Here is a 5,647-nt window from a genome sequence, read left to right on the forward strand (position 1 = left end):
GTTCAGGTCTTTTTTCTAGTTGGAAACTGGGTTCCTCTTTTGTAAGATGGAAATTATACTGATACCTATGTCATAAAACTGTCTTAAGAATTTGATCAAGTAATTCACTTGAATTCTTATCCGAGAGCCTGGCACATTATGTTTGTTCAATATTGTTGTTGTTGGTAAGTGCCAAGTGGGTTCCAACTTATACTGACCCTGTATAGGACTTCCAAGTAGCACCTGGTGGTTTGAAATGTTGACCTTGTGGTTTGCAGTCCAGTGCTGATCCTACAGCACCACACCAGAAGTCTGTTACCATGATTAAATTATTACTATAATTGATATTTGTACAATCCGCAGGTTGAAGGAGCAAGGATGGAGTTTCCTTTCAGAAACAGCTTTAAGACACCATTGATGACAAAAATCATTCCAGTTTCAGAGATATTAAAATATGGAGGGGAAAGGAGCCTCTTAGAATCCATGAAAGAGTAGATTTCAATTGGAAAGCTTTCCAAGATAATAAGATGGAACAGGATGTTGTTTGTAAGATATCATACAAACAAAGAAGACTTTATTTGTATGATAACATAACTTTCCCCTGTATATTTTTTAAATTATTGTTTGCTTATAAGAAAATCAGCACATTGTTAATAGTGGTCACCTCTGGGGAGTTGAGTAGGATAGACATGGAAGAAAGATTTAAAGTTTTCTGCCTTTTTTTTTTTTTTAATTAAAAAAGGTTTGGGGATCCCAGGGTGAATCCCAGTTCTGTCACTACTAGTTATATGATCTGGGAAAGTTACAAATGTCCCTAAAACGCAATTTCTTCCTCTGCAAAAGGGGTTTGTGAAGGGGAATGAAAAGAGCAACCTGAACAACCCCATCCTGCAGCCCCAACTCATACTCAGGGAGAGAAGCAAAAATAACACAAGCAAGAGAAGGCTCAGGCCTCTGAACACAGGAATATGGGTCCCCCTCAACCTCACTAGCTCTGTAGCCATCAACAAGAAGTGACTTACCAAACTTCAGATTCCGTTTTCTTTTCAGTAAAATGGAACGATAATGCCTTCCTCTCAGGGATGTGGTGACAATTCAGTGAGCCCCCAAAAGTGCTTGTTGGTGGGTTTTATTCAATATCCGATCCTTTCCCTCCTGCCTGTTATAAACAGGGTTCTTCAGTTATGAGGATCGGCTTTCCCTGTCCCCTTCGTGACATTGGGCTATTTCTTCAATTATCTGAAAGGCTCTCTCCACACTAACCAGATGATAGGTGCTGAGAAACTGGGCAATTCATTACTATTGTGTGGTGGAAAGAACACCCACCAGGTGTGAGAAGACCTAAGTTTGCGACCTTTTCCAGAAGGTTGTTAAACCCACCCCACTGAGTCTATTTCAACTCACAACGACCCAATAGGATAGAGTTAGAATTGCTCCTTAGAGTTTCCAAGACTAATTCTTGATGGAAGCAGTCTTGTCTTTCTTCCAGGAAGCAGCTGGTGCATTTCAACCACCTACCTTTCAGTTAGCAATCCAATGCTTAGCCATCAGAGCCACCAGGGCTCCTTACAAGGTTGCTGGGAGGGACAAACATGATAAGGTCTGCTAGTGCTTTACAAACTATAAAGTTCTCTGGTAGCGTAGTGGTTACGAATCGGGCTGCGAACCGCAAGGTCAGCAGTTCGAAACTACCAGCTGTTCCTTGGGAGAAAGATGAGGCTTTCTGCTCCTGTAAAGATTTACAGCCTCGGAAACCCTGTACAGGGTCGCTATGAGTCGAAATCGACTCCACAGCACATAACAACAAACAACAACAACATAGATGTCAGAGAGGCTTTGTGTTTCATTTCTCTTGTACTTTTCTCTGAAGTGCCCATACCACAGGATGAAGGAAGAACCACAAAGAAACATCAGTAGCTACACAAGTATCTTTTCATAATTCTGGAGAGGGGCCCAGTGGTTGGTGATTGAAACTAAAGTTCTAAATATCTCACTTGCAGTGGATTTTGCTCACACTGCTGGGTCACTCAGTGTATTTCATTACATACCCTCTCTGAGGTGCACACTTGCTTAATATGTTGATTTTCCTTCCTTGTCTCAAAAACACCAAGAGGAAATGTTGTAAGTGGGCCTGGCTGAGGCTACTTCTGGACAGTGTTGTAAGATGTAAGCCTATTGCAAGGACACTTCTCAGGGAAGGCTTTTCCTCCTGTGGAAGGTCTACTGAGGAGGTGGGGGCCAACTGTGGAGAGGCTAGGCCAACTGTAATGAGGGACCAGAGAAGAACCTTCAATTACTGTCTGACTGGTCCCAGCAGGATCAACTCTTTTTTTTTTTTTTTTAATCTTTTATGATTTGAGTGAAAGTTTACAGAGCAAATTGGTTTTCCATTCAATAACTCATACACAATTTGTTTCATGACAATGATTGCATTCCCCACAATGTAGCAGGACTCTTTCCACTTCCTCTCTGGGGTCCCTGTTTCCATTCATCCTTCTTTCCTATCCCTTCCTTCCTTTGGAGCTTAACCCCTGAGACAAAGCTCCTCAGATACTTGATTGTTGTAAGGAATGAGTTACCTCCTGAGGGGTGTTGGTCCCCTGATAGCTCTATTATTTGGCTCCACCACTTGTGTGGTGGATTGAGAGTTCAACCATGTCAAGAGGTAACATAGGATCAAGAATCAATGGTATTAGAGGGCCTGGAGGAAATTAGAATCTCCACTGAGTAGTATTCAATCTGTCTAGGCGGGGCTGATGAAATGAAATGCAGATAGGTCTCATGTGATACTATAGTGAATAATTGTTATCAGGACTGATTGTGAGGGTTGGAAATGTAAAGGTAGACGTTTTATAGCAAGGAGGGGAGTGGTTAACTTTCCAGCCTAGGAGTGGAGGTCCCTAGGACCATCAAGGGAGAAGAGCAGATAGCGGGACCCTACCCAGAGAAGCAGTGATGCCTGAGATGAAGGCAGAAGCAGAGACGATGTGGAGCGATGGAGCAGCTGGAGACTTTAGATCCAGAGAGGGAGAGGGACTGTGTGCTGAAGACCTGGGGTACTAGGGAAGGATTGCATGTAGGGGATTGTAACCATGACAATGAGACGATATACGATAGAATGGATGTAAAACTAATGTTCTCCCACCCATGTAAACTATCATATAATTCACAATAAAACATTAAAAAAAAAAAAAGAATCAATGGTATTGAAGGAAGGAGTCCAAGCTGCACTAAAAGCATTGGTGAACAAGGCTCCAGCAGTTGATGCAATAGCAATAGAAATCTTTCAGCAAACTGGAGTAGCACTGGAGGGGCTTGCACCAAGAAATTTGGAAAACAGCTACCTGGTCAGACTACTGGAAGAGACCCATATCCATTCCAAAGAGAGGTGACCCAACAGAATGCGGAAATCGTTGAAGAATATCATTAATATTGCATGCAAGTAAAATTTTGTTGAAGATATTTAAAAAACAGTTGCAGCAGTATATCAACAGGGAACTGCCAGAAACTCAAGCCAGATTCAGAAGAGGATGTGAAACTAGGAATATCATTGCTGATGTCAGATAGATCTTGACTGAAAGCAGAGAATACCAGAAAGATGTTTGTGGGTGCTTTATTGACTATGCAAATGCTTTAGACTGTGTGCTGTTAAGTGCTGACGAGTGGGCTCCAACTTATAGGGAAGATCATGACAAACTTTGGGTAACATTTCAAAGAGTGGGTATTCCAGAACACTTAATTGTGTTTGTGAAGAACCTGTACGTAGACCAAGAGGCAGTTGTTAGAACAGAACAAGGGAATGCTGAATAGTTTAAAATCAGGAAAAGTGTTTGCCAGGGATGTATCCTTTCCAGTCAATCTGTACGGTGAACAAAGAATCTGAGAAGCTGGATTACGTGAAAAAGAACATGGCATCAGGATTGGAGGAAGGTTTATTAACAACTTGCAATATGTAGATGATACAACCTTTCTTGCTGGAAGCGAAGAGGATTCTTCACTTGAATGAATCCAAATGGATTCATTTTAATGTAAAGAAAACCCTCTCTATTCAGGACCGTTTATAGTGAGTCCTTCCAGAGCAGTTGGTAGTGGTAGCCTGGCACAGTTTAGTTCTTCTGATCTCAGGGTTGATGAGGCTGATGTTTGCATGGTCCATTAGTCCTTTGTAATGTATGTTTCTATGCATCTTGATTTTCTTCACTCTTCTTTGCCCTGGATGGTAAGAGACCAATTCAGAGACCACCTTAGTTGACCACTTGCCAGTTTTTAAGATCCCAGTCACTAACTAAAGTAGGATATAGAACATTGTCTTTGTGAAGGATGTTATGCCAACTGACTTAGCTGTCTCCCCAGACTGTGGTCCTAAGCCCCCAAGCTCAATGATTCATTACATCAAGGTATTTGGTTATGGCTAAGAAATTGTCATAACTTTGCCTCCAGATCCCAGTAGGGTCAATTTTACAGAATAACAACTATAACCCTAACAATTGATCATACATAAATACACTATCTCATTTTATCCCCTTCAAGCCCATTTTACAGAGGAAGAAGCTGAGTTTCAGAGGCTTTAGTAGTTTCCCAGATCATATAGCAAGTGATGGCAGAACTAGAATTCACCCTGGGTCCCTGAACCATAACATGGCACAGTCTCCCCACAAAGACCCTGAAGAGTCCTTTGTTGTGTGTCTTTGACAGGAACAGGGAAGTGCCCTCATTAAGTGATCCCCATTCCTGTGAACTAAGGAGCTCTGGTAGCGTAGTGGTTACGAATCGGCTGCTAACCTCCAGGACAATAGTTCGAAACTATCAGCAGTTCCATGGGAGAACGATGAGGCTTTCTGCTCCCGTAAAGATTTACAGCCTATGCAGGGTCACTGAGTCGGAACCGACTCCACGGCACACCACCACCATCCCTGTGAACTGGGTCCCTACTTCTCTTTCAAAAGAGCCAACTTCTGTACTTTTCTTGTCCTTTCAGGGGCTCATGAAAAATGTAATAACACCACATATTCTGGTAAGTATCCCCTGGTTTGGGAGAGCTGACTTATATGTGTGCTTTGCTTTTTAAAGGAGTGGTGGAGGGTTCTGTTGGGATATGCAGGTAAGTCCGTTTCTGGGATTTGATGCTATAGTCCCTCCAGGGACCTCACCTTTGGAGGAACGGCCTTCTAACACCCTGCCCAAAGGGATTTCAGGGCACCTCAAATAGCCAGGACTGGGATGACTTTTTTATGTTGTTGTGTGCCACAGAGTCAATTCCAACTCATAGCGACCCTAAAGGACTGAGCAGAACTGCCCCATAGGGTTTCCAAAGCTGTCAGCTTTGTGGAAAAGATTACCAGGTGTTTAGGCCTTTTCTTCTGCAGGTCTGCTGGTTGGTTCAAACCTTCAGTTAGTAACTGAGCGCTACCCTTATACCACCAAGGTTCCTTAAAGAATGACAAGTGCACCGTATTTTTGGAAAGCAAGGGCCTCCATATAGTAGAAATGGCTTTTCCATAAACAAACCTTTGTGCCTTTTTTTTAAAATTAGAATTATTAAAAGTATATAGGCTAAAGATCAGATAGGAATGTGTGTGTGAGAGAGAGAGTCTTTTTTTTACAGTTTTCATTGTGAATTGAGTGAAAGTTTATAGGGCAGATCATGTTTTACATTCAACAAATCATA

General features: G+C 42.1%; 1 protein-coding gene across 1 annotated transcript in view; it reads left to right on the forward strand.

Annotated features, from left to right (window-relative positions):
* The window catches only part of IL17RA (interleukin 17 receptor A), a 47,102-nt gene that overhangs the window by 39,242 nt on the left and 2,213 nt on the right, over window positions 1-5,647 (forward strand). The window lies entirely within an intron of this gene.

The sequence above is a fragment of the Chrysochloris asiatica genome, unplaced genomic scaffold (assembly GCF_000296735.1).
Source record: "Chrysochloris asiatica unplaced genomic scaffold, ChrAsi1.0 scaffold00050, whole genome shotgun sequence".
Taxonomy (NCBI): domain Eukaryota; kingdom Metazoa; phylum Chordata; class Mammalia; order Afrosoricida; family Chrysochloridae; genus Chrysochloris; species Chrysochloris asiatica.